This window comes from Crocuta crocuta, unplaced genomic scaffold, assembly GCF_008692635.1.
Source record: "Crocuta crocuta isolate KB4526 unplaced genomic scaffold, BGI_CrCroc_1.0 scaffold429, whole genome shotgun sequence".
NCBI classification, from domain to species: Eukaryota; Metazoa; Chordata; class Mammalia; order Carnivora; family Hyaenidae; genus Crocuta; species Crocuta crocuta.
In genome coordinates, this window is record NW_027527381.1 from 393,439 (window position 1) to 413,516 (window position 20,078).

A 20,078-nucleotide genomic window follows, 5' to 3' on the forward strand; every position below is an offset into this window, starting at 1 on the left:
TATTATAACATTACTTTCTACCACAAATTCTTTAAATTTTTTTAATGTTTTATTTATTTTTTTGAGAGACAGAGATGAGTGAGGGAGGGACAGAGAGAGAGGGAAAGACAGAATCAGAAGTGGAGCTTGAACTCGTGAACTCTGAGATCATGACCTGAGCTGAAGTCAGATGCTCAACTGACTGTACCACCCAGGGACCCCTTTACCACAAATTCTTTAAACTGACTTCTAGTTCATCTTTCAGTTCTGCCAAATGTTACTGTGTGACTTTACAAGTCTTTTGGCTTGTTACTTCACAGGTAATTGAGAATATTGAATGAAATTTTTAAAATGGCTTTTAATTAATACTCTAATATTTGAATAATAAACATTCATTTAAATGATTATTAATAAATGATCAAATATTTTTGTTAATGATGCATTAAGATTACATAATGTCTTTTCCTTGGCATGTTGATCAATACTATTGTTTATTTATACCAACCCTTATAATAACAAAGAAAATACTTTTCTCTTGCATTGTGTGACTTCTACATTTTTTATTTACTAATAAATAGTTTTGCTTGATCTTCTTCTAAAGTCCCAAATTTTTGAGGGTGTTCCTGAATTTCGTGCATCTCCTCCTTTCTTCTGTATCTCAGAGTTAAAAATTATATCTGCTTGTAGTGTATTTGAAGTTTTCCAAAGTTATTTTCCTCCTAGTGTATCTAATACTTCACATTCATTTAGCCAATTCATATATATATATATACACATATATATATACATACATATATACATACATATATATATATCTCCAAAGCCTACTAAGAAGTAAAAAACAGTTTGAACAGTTTGAAGAGATAGAGGAAACACCAGAACTAGATGTAGCAGAGATGTTGGAACTATTGGAACAGGATTTCAAAACAACTACAATTAATATGCTAAAGGCCTTAATGGATATACTGCCATGCAAGAATAGACAGACAACATAAACAGATAAAAATGCTGAAAATTTTTTTAAAATGCTAGAGATAAATGTACTATAACAGAAATAAAGAAAGCCTTTGATAGCCTCATCAGTAGACTAAAAGTACCTTGGGAAAAAAAGATAATAAACAGAATATCCAGGAAGTTAAATATACTGTTTTTACAACTACAAAAGGTATAACATACTCAGAATGGGAATATTAGAAAGGGGAATTTAAGCAGAAAAATAAGAAAGGAAAGAAACATTTAAAGTAATATTGTCAAGAAATTTCCCAAACTAATGTCAGACACCAAACTACAAATCAAAGAATCTAGGAAAACATCAACTCTGTGCTAGAATTCTGTACTCTGCATAATTGTCCCGCAAAAGAAAAAATAAAACTTCTACGGTCACTGCAGTATTTTTTTAAAAAATTTTTAATGTTTTATTTATTTCTGAGAGAGAGACAGGGAGACAGAGAGAGAGACAGCGTGAGCAGAGAAGGGTCAGAGAGAGAGGGAGACACAGAATTTGAAACAGGCTCCAGACTCTGAGCTGGCTGTCAGCACAGAGCCTAATGCAGGGCTCGAAGCCATGAACTGCGGGATCCTAACCTAAGCTGAAGTCGGACGCTTAGCCAGCTGAGCCACCCAGGCATCCCCATTGCAGTATTATTTACAGTAGCCAATATATGGAAGCAACCCAAGTGCGCACTGATAGATCAATGGATAAAAGATGTGATATGGCGTGATGTGTGTGTGTGTGTGTATGTGTATGTGTGTGTCTATATACACACAATGAAATAGTTTTCAGCCATAAAAATGAATGAAATCTTGCCATTTGCAACAACATGGACAGATCTAGAACATTTATAATGCTAAGTAAAATAAGTCAGAGAAAGACAAATACTGTATTATTTCACTTAAATGTGAAATTTAAGAAATAAAGCAAATGAAAAAGAGAAAGAAGTCAGACTCTAAAATTGAACAATCTGGTTGTTGTCAGAGGAGAGGTCAGGGGTAATGGTGAAGTAGGTAAAGAGGATTAAAACGCATTTATTGTGATGAGCAATAAATAATGTATGGAATTATTGAATCACTACAATGTACACCTGAAATTAACATTGTATGTCAATTATATGAGAATTTTTAAATTAAAAGAAGAAATAAAGACTTTCCTAGACAAGCAAAACTTAAGATAATTTATTACCAGTAGACATGTCTTGCAAGAAATGTTAAAATTCTTTTAGAAAGACAGGACACCTGGGTGGCTAAGTCAGTTACGTGTACAACTTTGGTTTATTTCATGATCTCTTGGTTTATGGGTTCGAGTCCCACATCAGACTCTGTGCTGACAGCTCAGAGCCTGGAGCCTCTTTTAGATTCTGTGTCTTCCTTTCAAAAACTAAACAAACACTTAAAAATATTTTTAAAAACTTTAGAAAATCAAAAATGATATGGATCAGAAATCTAAGTCTACACATAGAAAGAACTACAGAGAAATAAGTAAAAAAAAGGTAGAATAATTTTTCTTCTTTTTCTTATTCTTAATTGATTTTAGATATAATAGTTTGTTCAAAACAGCAACACTGTACATATATGCACACACATGCATATGTATGCTGATGTATAACCTAAATGAATGACAAAAATTATGCAAAGGAAGGAAGTAGATCATTTTCATTATTGTCAGGTACTTATACCACCTGTGAAGTAATATATGGTATATTGTTATTTGAAAGTAGATTTGGAAACATTGAAATGTAATTTACCAACTTTGTGGAAACTACTAAAAAGGCATTAAAGAAGTATGCCTAATTTTAAGGAAAGAAAATGGAATCATATAAAATATTCAATTAAAACCAAAAATGGCAAACCACACACAAACACACTACAGTATAAAACAAAAATAGGAACAAGAACATAGGGTAATGGTGAGAAAATACTAACAAAAATGATAGATATTAATCAAGCTACATCATTAATCACATTACATATCAAGATGTCTAACGACAATATTTAGAACATAGATAATGTCAACCCATTTTTCTCAAACTGTCCCAAAATATTATGAGGCCAGCATTATCCTGATACCAAAACCAGACTAAATACCACACACACACACAAATACAGGCCAATATTCTTGAGAAATATAGATGCCAAATCTTCCACAAAATATTAGCACTGAATCCAACAATACAACCCAATACATTAAAATGATTATACACCACAACCAAGAAGGATTTATTCTAGGAATGCAAGGATGGCTCAATATCTGCAAACCAATTGGCATGATACTCACATTAACAAAGATAAAAATCATAGGGTCATCTCAGTATATGCAGAAAAAGCACTTGATAAAATTCAACATTCAATTATGATAAAAACTCTCAACAAAATGGATAGGAAAGAAACACATCTCAACATAATAAAACACATATATGGCAATCCTACACATTAACATCACACTCAATCATGAAAAGTCCAACGTTTTTCCTCTCAGAACAGGCATAAGACAAGGAGGCTCACTCTTGACACTTTAATTCAATTAGTATTAGAAATCTTAGCCACAGCAATGAATGAATGAATGAAAAGAAAAGAAGGAACAAATGAAGGAACGAATGAAGGAATGAATGAAGAAAGGAATGAAGATAAGAGCATCCAGATTGGAAAGGAAAAAGTAGAACTGTCACTATTTGCAGATGGCATGATACTGTATATAGAAAACCCTAAAGAATCCACCAATAAATTGTTAAAATAAATTCAGTAAAGTTACAGTATCAAAATTCAATATACAGAAATGTGTGGCATTTCTATACGCTAATAACAAACTACCAGAAAAAGAAATTAAGAAAACATTTCCATTTATAACTGCACTGAAAAAATAAAATAAATAAAATATATAGGAATAAATTTAGTCAAAAAGGTGAAAGACCTATACACTGAAAACCTCAAGACACTGTGAAAGAATGTGAAGAAAATGTTAATAAATAGCAACATATTCTGTGCTTGTGGATTGGAAGAATATTGTTAACATGTCCATAGTACCCTGAGAAATTTTTAAATTCGGTTCAATCATATAGAAATTTCAGTGGCATACTTTATATAACTAGAACAAATAATTCTAAAATTTAAATGAAATTACAAAAGAGGCCAAATATCCAAAGTAACCTTAAGAAAAACAATGCTGATTTCAAACTATACCTACCTATACCTAAAGCTATAGTAATCAAAACAGGATGATATCTATTTTGATATAGATATCAAAACATATGCAATATTATGCAGATGAATGAAAAAGATACACAGATAGGTAGAACATAGTTGAGATCACAGGAATAAACTTACACATATATGGACAATTGATGTAAAACAAAGGAACTAAGAATATAGAATGGGAAACGGACAGTCCCTCCAATAAATGGTACATGCAAAAAAAGCAAAACTAGACCACTCTATTACACCATACACAAAAAATAACTTAAAATGAATTAGAGACTTGCATTTAGACCTGAAACTATAAAATTTCTGGAAGAAAACATAGTTAGTAAACTCCTTGGCATCTATCTGTCTTAGCAATGGTCTTTGTGAATTTAACTCCAAAGGCAAAATAAACATAAGCAAAAGAAACAAATGAGAGTATGTCAAACTAAAAAGATTCTGTGTAAGAAAGGAAACCACCATCAAAATGAAAAGGCAACCTACTAATAGGTGAAGTTATTTACAAACCATATATTCAGTAAAGGTCAATATCCAAAATAGAAAAGGAGCTTGAACAACTCAACAGCAAAACAACGAACCTGATTAGAAACATTAAAAAATTAACAGATAATATGAATAATTTCTCCAAAGAAGGTATACTGCTGGCTAACAGGCATGTGAAAAGATGCTACACATCATTATTAAGGAAATGCAAATCAAACCCACAATGAGTGATCATATAATGCCACTTAGAATACTTATTATGAAAAAGACAAGAAATAATATATTGGAGAGGATGTGGAGGAGAGAAAAACCTTGTTAACTGTTTATAGGATTGTAAATTGATACAACCACTATGGAAAACGATATGAATGTACCTCAAAAAATTAAGAATAAAACTTTTATATGACTGAGCTCTTCATAGTTGGATATTTCAACACTCCACTATCAGAAATAGACAGACTCCACTATCAGAAATAGACAGACTCAGAAGACACAAAATCAGTCAGGCCATCAATAAATTCAACAGCACCATAAATCAACTGGATATAATTAATACATATCAACTTCATCCAACAAGAGCAGAATAAACATTCTCCTCAAGCTCACATGGCACATTTGGTAAGATGAACCATATTCTAGACCACAAAACATAACTTAGAAATTTAAAAGAATAAAAGTTATATGTTGTTTCTTTTCAAACCACATTATATTTAAAATAAAAATCAACAACAGAACCTAAATGGAAATTAAAATATAATGTATCAAAATGTATTGAAGGTAGTGAATGCATATTTTAGAAAAGAAGATAGATATAAAATTAATAATCTAAACTTGTATCTTGGAAAATAAATGAGAAAAATCAATCAACAATAAGTATAATAAAATAAATAAAGCTAGACTTGAAATCCATGAAATTGAATATAGAATATCAATATGAATACTACCAAATATTCAAAGAAGAAATACCCATTTTATATAATCTTTTCAAGAAGATAGATGCAAAGGAAATACTTAATAACTAATTCTATGAGGCCAGCACTACTCTAACAACAAATCTAGACCAAGATATTATAACAAAACCACAGACTAATATCTCTGAATATAACTGCATATTCTCAAAAAAATTAACAAATTAATCTAATGATGTATAAAAAATTATATGCCATGACCAAATAAGATTTATTTTAATTTATGCAAGGCTGATTCAAATTCTAAAATTGAATAATTTTAATTAAGCACATAAATTAATATGTTATATTAATTTGTATTAATAGATTAAATAATAAAAGTCATATGATCATAGATAACAGAAAGAGCATTTGACATAATCTAATACCCATTTATAATAAATATTCTCAGCAATCTAGATATAGAAGAGGAATTTTCTTAACTTGGTAAAAATATCTACAAAAATTAAAGCCATCATACTAAGATACACAGATTGGAAAGGAAGAAATGAAACTATATTTATTCACAGATGACATAATCAGATGTAGAAAATCTGAAAGAATGGACAAAAAAAAAATCCTGGAACTAACACAGGACAACAGCAAGTTTTCAATATATAAGGTTAACATATAAAGACTACCACTTTCCTATATACTAGCATCAATCAAGTGGGATTTAAAATTCAAAACACAGTGCCATTTACATTAGCACAACAAAAATGAAATACTTAGTTATAAATCTAAAAACGTAGTTCAAGGTTTATATGAAGAAAACTATGAAACTCTGAAGAAAAACATTAAAGAAGAGCTAAATAAATGGAGATATATTACACGGTCATGGATAGGAAGACTTGATATTGCCAAAATGTTGACTGTTTACAACTTGATCTCTAGATTTATCACAGTTTTAATCAAAATCCCAGCAAGTTTTTGTGGTTATCAGCAAGCTGATTCTAAAGTTCTTATGGAGAGGCAAAATACCCAAAATAGGCAAACTATTGAAGGAGAAGAACGAAGTTTAAGAGTTAACAGTAATCGGCTTGAAGATATACTATAAAGCTACAGTAATCAAGACAATGTGATATTGGTATAAGAACTGAAAATTTAATTAATGGAACACAATAGAGTGTCCAAAATTAACCCATGCAAATATAGTCAACAAAACTTTGACAAAAGAGTAAATGCAATACAATGGAGCAAAATGTGTTTTCAGCTAAAACCTGTTGGAAAACATTTCACCACATTAAAAAAAAAATCTAGACACAGATCTTATACACTTCATGAAAATTACCTAAAAAGGATCAAAGGCCTAAATATAACATTCAAAACTACATAGCTTCTATAAGCTAACATTGGAGAAAATGTGAATGACAGTGGGTATCAAAGACTTTCAAAAGACCAGAAAACACTTAACAAAATGGTAATAAATAAATCTCTATCAATAATTACTTTAGAAGTAAATGAACTAATAACTCAGAATAGGAAGGAAGGAAGGAAGGAAGGAAGATAAAGAAAGAAAGAAAGAAAGAAAGAAAGAAAGAAAGAAAGAAAGAAAGAAAGAAAGAAAGAAAGAAAGAAAGAAAGAAAAAAGCATTTAACAAAATTCAACATCCATTTATGATAAAAACTCAGCAAAGTAAATATAGAGGAAACATCAATAATAAAGAACATATATGAGAACCCCACAACTAGCCTTATATTTAATGGTGAGAAATTGAAAGCTTTTTCTGTCTGATAAGGATGCTCACTCTTGCTACTATTATTCAACATAGTATTAAAAATCCTAGCCATAGCAATTAGTAAAGAAAAACAAAAATCATCCAAATTAGAAAAGAAGAAGTAGAACAATATCTANCATCAATATATAAAGTATATTTGAATTACTATTATATATATATTTAAGTATATTTGAATATACTAATAATGTAGTAGCAGAAAAGAAAAATTAAGAAAATAATTCCATTTACAATTTCACCAAAAATGATACTTAGGAATACATTTAACTCCAAAGGTAAAAGACCTGTACTCTGTAAACTATAAAACACTGATGAAAGAAATTGAATATGACACAAATATTCCATGCTCATGGATTTAAAGAATTATTACTGTTAAAATGTCTATATTACCCAGAACAATCTACAGATTCAGTGCAATCCTTATCAAAATACAAACAGTATTTTTCACAAAACTAGAAAAAATATCAAAATTTGAACGGAACTACAAAAGACCCTGAATAAACAAAGCAATCTTTAGAAAGAACAAAACTGATGGTATCACAATCCAGGTTTCAAGATATACTACAAAGCTGTTGTCATCAAAACAGCATGGTCCTGGCACAAAAACAGACATATAGATAATGGTACAGAATAGAGAGCCTAGAAATAAACCCACATTTATGTGGTCAATTAATCTCTGACAAGGCAAGAATATACAATGGAGAAAAGATAGTCACTTCAACAAATGGTGCTGGGGACATTCTCATGAAACTGGACTACTTTCTAACCCCATACACAAAAATAAATTCAAAATCTATTAAAGACCAAACAAGAGCCCTAAAACCATAAAAATCTTAAAAGAGAACACAGACAATAATTTCTCTGACATCATTCATAGTACTATTTTTCTAGGTAGGTCTCCTGAGGCAAGGGAAATAAAAGAAAAAATAGACTACTAAAGCTTTTGCCCAGCAAAGGAAACCATCAACGAAACAAAAAGACAACTTACTGAGTGGGAAAAGATATTTGCAAATAATATGGGGGTTAATATCCAAAATATAGGAAGAACTTATACAACTTAACATCAGGAAACTAAAACATCCCATTAAAAAAAAAATTGACAGAGGACCCGAATAGACTTTTTCACAGAAGACATCTATATGGCCAACAGGCACCTGAAAAGATCCTCAACATCACTGTCATCAGGGAAATGCAAATCAAAACCGAAATGTGATTTCACCTCACACCTGTTAGATGGGCTAAAATTGGCAGTTTGAATCATGGTCCAATGAAAGAGTTGGTGGTGGGATCTTGCTGGCTTTCTGACTAGTCCTTTCTCTGCCTTGCATGTTTGAGCGTCAGCAGAATTTAACCTGGCTGGCAGCAAGGCTGGGGAAGGATTCGTGAAAGGCCAGGACATAGGGGCTTTCCACTAGCAGAGAGCTGGCTTGCAGTTACCGGTGGGCCGTATTCAGTGAAATCTAAGACGACCAGTCACAGAGGTGGGGACGCGACTGCTGCCGTGCACAGTGCAGGCATCCTGGAGTACGTCACCGCAGAAGCACTTGAATTGGCAGGAAATGCATTCAAAGACTTGAAGGTTAAGCTAGTTACCCCTCCTCACTTGCAACTTGGTACTCGTGGAGATGAAGAATTGTATTCTCTCATCAAGACTACAATTGCTGATGGCGGTGTCAATCAACGCATGCATAAATCTCTGATTGGGAAGAAAGCACAACCAAAGACTATTTAAAGGATCTCTGTGGCACAAAAACAGACACATAGACCAATGGAACAGAATTGAGAACTCAGAAGTAGACCCAAAAGTATACAGCCAACTAATCTTTGACAAAGCAGGAAAGAATATCCAATGGAAAAAAGACAGCCTTTTTAACAGATGGTGTTGGGAGAACTGGACAGCAACATGCAGAAGAATGAAACTAGATCATTTTCTCACACCATGCACAAAAATCAACTCAAAATGGATAAAGGACCTGAACGTGAGACAGGAAACTATCAACACCCTAGAGGAGAAAGCAGGAAACAACCTCCTTGACNACTATCAACAGATGAATAGATCAAGAAGATGTGGTTTATCTATACCGTGGAATACTCCATGGCAATGAGAAACAATGAAATCTGGCCATGTGTAGCAACATGGATGGACCTTGAGGGTGTTATGCTGAGCGAAATAAGTCAGGCAGAGAAGGACAAATATCATATGTTTGCACGTATAGGAGGATTAGGAGGAACTTGACGGAGGACCAAGGGGGAGAAGAAGGGGGGAAATGGTGGGGGAAAGGGAGAGAGGCAAACCATGAGAGACTCTTGAATGCTGACAAAAACTGAGGACTGATGGATGTGGGGGGGAGGAGGGATGGGCATGGAGGAGGACACTTGTGGGGATGAGCACTGAGTGTTATGTGGAAACTAATTTGACAATAAACTATTTGTAAAAAAAAAATAAATGAAAAAAATATAAAGGATTTCTGGATTCCTTATTACCGCAGGACTCTAAATACTCTTAACAGCTGTAGAGTGTTGGTGATTCCAGGGGTCCTTATCTCTGTGAAAAACACAATATTGCCTTTCTGTAATTCTATTGGACCAAGTTAGAAGTTTAATTAGCTTTCCAACCAATCAAATGTCTGCGTTTGAGTCTTAACCATATTTAAGTGTTACTGTGGCTTCAAAGAAGCTGTACATTCTGAAGTAGTGGGTTTTGGCTGAGTCGACTTTAAAAACAAAACTGTTTGGATTTTAATTGTGATGCAGAATTTATAGTAACAAACATTTGGTTCTCTGCAGACATTGTTTCCACTCCAGGGGATAAGTTCATATCAGTAAAGGTCATATCCCACACCCACCGCCCACAAAAAAGAATGGCTAAAATCAAAAAGACAAGAAACAAGTATTGATGAGAATGTGGAAAAAAGGGAAAACTCATGTACTGTTGGTGGAAATGTAAATTGGAAAAGCTGCTGTGGAAAACAGCATGAGCACTCCTCAAAAAATTAAAAATAGAAATAACACATGATCCTTCCTCCTAAGTTTACTGTCCCTTCCTCCTATGTTTATTGTGAACCTAAAAGTCCTCTAAAAATAGTAAAAGTGAAGCAATCTACCTGGTTTATAATCCTGTGTCTGGGAGAAAAACAAAATGGAATTATTAGAAAATATTACGTATTTCCTCTTGTTTTCTATCTCTTGTTGACTACCACCGGTAGGGTTAATTTCTTCATAATGAATGTGTAAACCTTGCTTGCCCATAAGGTATGTCTGAAGTTCTCACTGTCACTTAATCTCTGTAACTGTACAGCACGCAAAATGGAACATCCAGAAAACCTAGGAGCTAAAAGAGATACTAATTTTACTTATGCCAAAACTGTCCTTTGAGCAAAGAAATGATATAGTAGAGAGTCCTCGCCATCACCCACATGTTATCCCTGTTACATTAGGGTGATTCTGTTGCATCTCAAGTCCACATGTTTCACTTGTGCACTGAGGCTATATACAAATGAAAGAATGTTAGCAGTAAAAACTCAACTTATTCTGAAATTTATGGGAGGGTAATAAATTGCATTATACAGTGATCTCTCCTAGCAGTAAATTGTAGTTTACTCTTTATCACGTGTGTCTTTGCACCAAGATAGTAACGTATTTCCTTATCTTTTTTTAGAAATAAATCTATAAAAGTTTTACAACCAAATCTCATGAGCCATTAGTTTCCCATCATTCCTGCTTTTTTTCTTCTTCACTCAGTTCCTTATATAATGCCATATGGATACATAGATAAATTTCATGCTTAAATAATCAAATTTCATAATAGCCTATTAGATGTAATTCTTCACATTTTTATATTTTATTTTGTGGATGTGTTTTCTTTCTTATTTCTCTTTAGTGCCAATTCTTTAAGGTCAGATATATAAAGATTATGAAAAAATTTCATGTGATATATATCATTCAAAATCCTACAGTGCTATGTAAATTTAACACTGCCTTGATATGCTTTTAGTGGCCTTGGATACGAGCCCATTTGTGTTTAAAATAATGACAGACATTAGTTTACAATATCTAGCATGTTCCTATTTTTTATTTTGAAGTTTGAGGAATTTCTAATGAAACTGCAACATAGAAATTCTTGAACCTAATTGAAAAAGAATGTGACATACTCTTTTAGCACACTCCCTTTTTGAGTGGTTTTATTTCATTTCCCTTTAGATTGAGGGGAATGACTCAAATAGGTTTTGCAATTATGATGCAAACATAACATATTTCTCCAAGTAACCATATTTATTAAATCATCTTTCAGAAATGTGTTGAATGTGGTAAGTATAATTCTATTTCTAGCATTCCATTTGCTGGTCCACAAAGATTATTCATTATCTATTTTTTACAAAGATGTGTTTTTATGCATTATGTGACTCTGATATATCTATGAAGTTTGAGGTACTCTCAGTGGTAATAAATATCAGCAAATGTAGCTAAAATTGTTTAAGTAAGATAATAATTTAAAGATGAAAATATAACATTGTGAAAGGTTTAAAATACACTAATTTTATTTGTTCTTTAAATGACATAATTGAGGAATTCTATTACTGTTTGAATAAGCCAGTCATTGACTTAAAAGACCAAATCACATCTTGAAATTATAAGAAAATTTTAAGTGTAATACTTTAATATTTTGATTTAGTGACTATGTGCTTGACTTAGTAATGAAAGTTTTCTGGAAAGTGGTCAGATGAACCTTCATTTCTAAAAATTAGGTATCCTAAATTTGTTTAGTGTCAACTTAAGAAAAATAAAATGTGGATTTTAATATTATTGTCTTTGTATTAGGCCATCAGTCATTTTTCACGTTTCCTTTTTTGTTCCCTTATTTGATTTTTAATACATTTTGTAAAATAAGCATTTTTCTTATAGTATCTTACTAGTTCATTATCTACTTTAGGACTACAGCTGCTTATGAAAAAATTTTTCTGCCAATGAAATCTAAATAAAATTAAAAATTTCAAATTGATTACTGATAACATTTTCATATGTATTAGTAACAAAGACAAATGAATTTAGAAGTGATCATGGCTTAAAAACATACTGCTTTTTAGAAGGCAAGTATTCTTTTTGGAATCCTGCCTAGTACAAAAATATAAATAATTACCCAATGAAATTTTGATCTGGTTACATACATATAAACAGATGGCTTGTGTGACTATATAATTGAATAATTGTTTTCCCAAATATTAAAATGTATTCTTTCTTTAACTCTGTAACCTTATTTTAAAAGTAGTTTTATTTCTATTACCTACCAATTTTAGATCTTATTTTTCAAATGGCATTTATTTGCTAACCTTCTAACCTACAGTACTGTTCCAGGACTGAGACTTATGTCCATGTGCCAAGGTGCAGCTGCTGTAGTTATTTATTATGGTCCTTTTGGATCACTATCTGAAAGGTAAGGAACAGTCCCTAGATACTGAATAAGCATTAAGTGTATTCCCTTGCCTATTTCATTTCCAGATGTCCCTAGTACCTTGTCATTCCCATCAGTATGTAACCATGGTGATTACATCTTTGATATCCTGACCGAAACCCAGGTATTGTGATGGCATTATGCCAAAACATTATTTAGCCTCTGCTGGATATTAATTTGTCCCATCCAGTTATCCTACATACCACAGTGTTTGACCAATAGTCAAATACTATAGTCACAGTCAGATATTTGACTATGAGTTTTCTTCACGGAGACATATGAATTACATATTTCTTCTCTATGGCATAGGCAAATGGCAGTTTTATAAAGGCATTAATGCGTATTTGAAACTCAGAGATTTGGCAGGGTTGTAGGAACACCTGATTACCTCTTTTGTTGTTGTTAGCTTATATGCTATTTATATAATTCACATTTATTTAAGCATATTTTCATCTTTAAAGTTCCAAGCATTTAGAAGTAAGATTGCCTCTGCCAAAAGAGACTCTTGGTTGATCCTTTGTAAGATCACTACTGTAGTAGAACACATTGTTTTGATCACCACTACTCCCACATAGAATTTCAGACAAAAAAAAGATGATATGGAGACATGAGGAAAATTCAAGGGGGTTGAAGAAAAAGATTATGGCTATAGTGGAGGAATAATCATAAGCTTGAGAGTAGTTAATTTGTCTTAGGGGAAAAAGACAGACAGAGATGAATGAAGAAAGGAAGACAGGCTTAGAAGTTTCCACCCAGATTATACTGAAGGTTGGATTAAGATATCATTAAGTCATTTACTGAAAGCAAGGGAAATATTTTAATAAACATGAAAAAATTACCAGTTACAGAAGGGCAAGTATAACTAGGACTAAGAAAAACTTTTGTATTAAGAAAAGGTATTAGAGATAAATTTAAATATTTTCGAAGGGTTTATCTTAAGCATGAGAGAAAGTAAGTGCAGATAATATAGACCACTTATTTATTAAAGAATCTTATAGGAAATAAATGAGAAAACTAGAAGTTTAATTAGATGAAGCTTAAGATTAATGCAGTGTTGTTTTTTTTTTTCAGATAATAAAGATGATCACTTTATGGGGCACCTGGGTGACTCAGTTGGTTAGGTACCTGACTTCAGCTCAGGTCATGATCTCACGGTTCATAGGTTGGAGCCCTGTGTAGGGCTCTGCGCTGATAGCTCAGAGCCTGGAGCCTATCTTCAGATTCTGTCTCTCTCTTTCTCTGACCCTCCCCTGCTCACGTTGTCTCTCTCTCTCTCAAAAATAAATAAAACATTAAAAAATTAAAAAAAAAAGAAAGATGAGCACTTTTGACATAATGAGATAGTTAATTTAGTAGACATTATAACATTTAAGGTTTAATAAGTAGACAATATAATTAACAGAACAGGATATACTGGGAAGAACAAAGTAATGTCTAAAAACAATAGAAATAAAATTGGCAAGATGAAATTGGTGTTTAGAAAAGAATAAATGAGATATCGCAACTGGTTGTATTGGTGGAATGACTAAATTTTGTCATTCAAAAAATTTTTTAAAATTTTTCTCTCCCAGTTTTCAACCCATTAACCTGGAAAATAGTATACAAAATTATATTTATAATTATCCAGTGAAACTTTCATATTAAACATAAGAAAACTAACATTATAATGTTTAATCTCTTCCAATCACCCAAAAAAGCAAATCTGGAATAGAAACTACAAGGACCATTAGAAGGGTTGGCTTTTTAACCTCATCTGTAATCTGTCAGTTACAGTATTCTCAGAGCCTTGAGATAATATGTAGAAAACATATTTCATCTGCCCAGGGTCTTACATAGAAGAGTACTTCTATGTAGTTATTATTAGTGTATACATAATATAAATGTATATTTAATATAATAGTTACATATACTTCCAAGAAATATAAATATAAGCTGAATGTGAATGAATCCATAACTGAAATAAGTAATGGATAATTACCAATGATATTGAAGACTTCTGAATATCTCTTCTTGTCCAAATAACTCACTCTCATTCAGATATAATCACCACCTTGAATATGTGTGTATCATTCCCTTGCCTTTATATATATATTTTGACATATATGTATAATTGCTAAAATAGATGTAGGTATGAATGCATTCCTAAAAACTGTGACCAGAAGTTCCTATTATATTTAACAGTTATCCTTTCTAAAAGTAATTTGCATAATACTTTAACATTCAATAGGGGTGCCTGGGTGGCTCAGTCAGTTGAGTGTCCAACTTCGGCTCAGATAACAATCTCATGGTTTGTGGGTCTGGGCTCCAAGTCAGGCTCTGTGCTGACAGCTCAGAGCCTGGAGCCTGCTTCAGACTCTGTGTCTCCCTCTCTCTCTCTGCCCCTCCCTGGCTTGCACTCTGTCTCTACCAAAAATAAATAAACATTTTAAAAAAGCATTCAATAGTATGTTTTTAGAATGCATTCATGTTAATGAATGTTGCTATAGGTCATTAATTGTCACTTCTGTAACCATTCAGTGTTTTGTAGATGTCAGTTATTATCCATTCTTCTTAGAGAGAAGTTTGGGCCATTTCTTATATTTGGTTTTATGAGCACTCTTAGTATGTACATTTTACAAACAAGTCTCCATTTTCTCCAATGTAAGTGTAGTCTATTTACCTTGCAGAGGAATTGCTAGGACATGAAGGTTTTTTAGGTTTATTTATTTATTTATTTATTTATTTTGAGAGAGAGAGAGTGCAAGTGGGGAAGGGGCAGAGAGTGGGAGTGAGGAAGAATCCCAAGCAGGTTCCATGAGGTCAGTGAGAATGCATGGCAGAGGCATGAACTCGTGAAACAGTGAGATCATGACCTAAGCCAAAATCAAGAGTCTATGCTTAACCAACTGCACTGCCCAGGCACACCGGGTACATGAAATATTAACAGCTTTATGATTCTTTGATTTATTATTTTTAAGTTATTTATTTATTTATTCAGAAGAGTATAGTATTTTCTTTGTCCTTTGCTCTTCTATGTACATTTTGGAATGACTTTGTAAGTTCCAGAAAATTTCTACTGCAATTATAGTTAGAACTTTACCAAATGAGTACATTGATTTAAGAAAAAACTAGCATCCTCACTTGGATTTTTCCTTTCCATGAAGGTAGCATATATTTGTTTTCTCTATTTATTTAAGCTTGTCTCACAATATATATTCAAGGACACGCTCCAAGTAATGTATTCCACTGAGTCACTGAAGGCAGAATTCTCCCCTCAATCAACTTGAAAACTCTAAGTTTGGTAGTGTGTAAAGCAAGGACTGAGTCTTACTCTCTAAAAAGCCATCTTTAAAAGAAAAGAATGGGCCTACTATTACTTGGATTTAGACTGTCTTGTTCTACTACTCACTTGCTGAGGCACCAGAAAGAGTATCCATCTTATCATACTTGCCCATTTTACCTCCAATAAGAACAAATGATGATCTAGGGAAATTCTAGCCCCATGGCCCATCTTTCTGTGATTCATTATAGGATGCTGTTTATCATTTGCAATATTTTAATTGAGCTCTGTGGCAACTGGGTGGATATGATGCAGAGCTTTTGCAGTAAATTGAGAACAACCCCATGTCAAAGTCATGATTATTTTGTGATTCTAAATGACTGTATTCAGTAGTCACATGTTCTCTAGATCTTTGAGATACTATCAGCTCAAAATTTACTAAAAGTGAATTTCAACTGGAAACATTTCAAAGTTTGTAATTTGACCATATGCTATAAAATGGCAAATATCCTTTAATGTATTTCATATTTCCCCAGTTCTCTTTCAAGAAAGTTTGTTTCTTTTCCTAGTCTAGTATTTAGCCTTTTGCTTACTACTCTAATTTTTTTTACCCTAAAACTTTTTATATTATCTCCAGAGTATCTGTGTCTGGTGAGTTTCTACAAACTCAGAGGAAAACTTCATTGTTTCAAAGACTAAGAAATAAATATTAAATATTATCCCTATTTTGAATCACCTTAGTATTAAGGGTAGAGGAATTACCTATCAAATAATGCTAAATTAAACTGGGAGAAAACCTATGATGACTTCTGTCTTCTCTTTGTGGTCAACATATTCATGTTCTTTTCAAAATCTCCCATTTCCTCCTTATCTGGCCTCTTAATTATGATCAATTAAATTATATTTTTACCTTCACTGCATCCTATTTTAATATTATTATCATATATATTACATATATATTTTAACACTTACAGCAAATTTTGGATTATCTTCTATGGCATTTAAACAACTGAATATGCTTAGTTTTATAGGTAAATGGTTTAATAAAGGCAAGAATTGGAATTTAGCTCAAGATTCATGTTAATGCTCTAAACAGATTTTCCTCTGATTTGCAATATTAGTTTTCAATAAGGAAAGGTAGCTTGTTTTAGGTATTCTAAATCTATTTTCAATATCTTATAAACACAACTCTAACTCTAATATTTTTTTAGTCAAAATTCACTGGAAACGGAAATAGATGGACACTGGGTAGACTGTAAATTTGAGAATCATTTCAAGCCTGCTATAGGCAAAATATTTGTTATAATATATTGATTAATATTTTTCAGTTGTTGCCATTCCTCTGTGCATATGGGGAGACCCAGATCTCTTGTCACTAGAGGCAGACAGAGGAGCAGGCAGTCATTTTCCCTGCTGCTTCTCACTGTCAGTACTTGGCTTTCGGGCTGTAAGCCTACTCCAAATGTTTGTGAAGGACCAGATTAAGCTGTGATCAGGGTGGTCTGCTTTTTTTTTTTTTTCCTAATGGCAACCACTTCTATGTATGTAGTAGATGAAAGAAGTAGGTTATTTCTGTTCTCTTACAAATCCTTTCCTACAAAACCTGCACCTCTCCTGCTTCTTCATTCCCCAGTGTACCACTCCACATTTATTTTATAATGGACACTAACAAGGAAAATTGGAATGTTTTGAGCAAAGTTCTTCAGGAGAGCATTAATAACATGAAGCAAGCATCTTACATAAAACAAAATACATCTATGGCAGTCCAAATGAAATAAAGATCTGTGCAGAATAAGGAGAGGTGATCTTCAAATTGAAAACTGATAATAAAGAGAATTAAGACCCCTCAACTAACTGCCTCTGAGGTCAGCACCATGGAGAATGAGAGAGAAGAATGAGGAGTGAAGGAAAAATGAGAAAAAAAAAAGTTCCTTTGTGGGGCTTGCAGAGATTTAATAAATAATCTAAGTGATGATGGCAAATAGAAAATCAACAGCAAGTACTGGTGCTACTACTGACCACAGTGAATGCTGGCTTTGTCAATTGAATAATGGAATAGTAGGGGCTCTCTGCAGAGGATTCACAGCAAAAATAGAAACAGCATATTTATTATGAATAATATATACTGCCTGAAATAAGAAGAAACCTTTTCTGGAGAGACTAAGAATTCCCTGGGCCCTCATTACTGTAGTCAACATAAAGAAGAGAGGAAAACTGGATGAGCATTTCTTTCCATTTGAATAAAAATGATAAAAAAAAAACAACCATGGTTTGGCTTTTTTGAGCTTCTCTGCTTTTTAAAGGATGTTTTCGATTTATCAAACCTAAGAGCATATCGTGAAAAGCACTGCACTTTTATCTTCAGTTTATGATCCCATGTTTACTTTCATTTATGAATGTCCCCACATGTTATTGCAGATTTGTCACAGTCATTTGAGACCTGGCAAGCATTTGACAGAGGATTATAGGAGCAGAGAGCTGTTAAAGATCACAGTTGCGTTATAATCCGCTCCATGTATTTGATAGATAAGGAGAGACTCCGATAATAAGTAATTTTCACAAATTCGCTCTAATGGGTAAATGAGTCAAAATTTATATGGCCTCCAATTCCAAACCAATATAACTCCCATACTACTTCTATTCACATGTTTTATATTTAACTCTGAATTCTAAGCTCCTGGGGTTACTATTTACATATGAATGGTCTTTAATTTGGGTTAATTTACATCAATTTTAAATGTGTTTTTATACTCCTGTCTCAACATTCTCAAGTGTAAGAGCAGTACCTAATTCTAGCGCACTGGATGGATACCTGAGCTGTACTCCTAGCACACCACTGGAACACTCCACTCTTGAGTTTTGTTTCCAGCCTGAAGAACTTGTCTCTTATTTCTACTCTCACTACTTGTTCTTTAGAAGTCATTCACTCTTTGGGAACTAGATGAGAAGTGAGTTATTTGAATTAACAAGCTTGTGTTTGACAAAATAAACATGATTTGGGGAGGATTTATTTGAGTAGATAAGTACATGTATTTCAAAGCAATTGAAGCTACTCACTTTTAAGTGACTTACAAACTTTTCTTAAGTAAATTGTCATAGATACACACACACACACCCTTCCTCTTTGCACAAAGGTAGGAAATTAGAAGCCACAACATTTCTTTAAAAACATTTTTAAAGTTTATTTATTTATTTTGAGACAGGGAAGGGGTAAGTGGGGAGAGAAGAAGAGACAGGGGGAGAGAGAAAATCCTAGGTGGGCTCCATTCTGTTAGCTCAGAGATTGACAGGAGGCTGAAACTCTTGAACTGTGAGATCATGACCTGAAATGAAATCATGAGTCAGGTGTTTAACTGACTAAGCCACTCAGGTACCCCAAGCCAAAGCATTTCTATATTCAGTGATGGCTGGTGGAAGAAGAAAGTATAAATATTGGTATTACTTATACAAATGATGTAGGGTAACTTATACTCTCCATCCTGAGGACTTTAATTTCTTTATTAAGATAGTGAGAAATATCGATTTACTCCATAAGTAAGGGAGTACTTACACTTTTCCTAAAATCTTCCCTAAAGCTTTAACTACTCACATAATTTTAATGATAGAGCTAAAGTAACATTTCTGTAACTGGGATTTCCAGTATTCCAATCTGCATTTATTAAACAAAGAAAAGCCTAAGTTTATTTCTGTTTCTGTTTAATATTCATAAGTTATTTATGTTTATTCACTTAAGGCATATAGAAATAGTTATGGTTTCTATTCTGGACAAAAATAAATATTGCTTTACCTCTGTTATATAACAGTGAAATTAATAGAATACATTTAGGGGCACCTGGGTGGTTCAGTTGGTTTAGAGTACAACTCTTGAATTTGGCTTAAGTCATGATTTCAGTCATGAGATCAAGCCCCACATCAGGCTCTACACTGAACATGGAGCCTGCTTGGGATTCTCTCTCACCCTTTCTCTCTCTCCCTTCCCCTCCCTTTCCCACATTCTCCGCCCCCCCCCCCGTAAAAATAAATAAATAAACTTT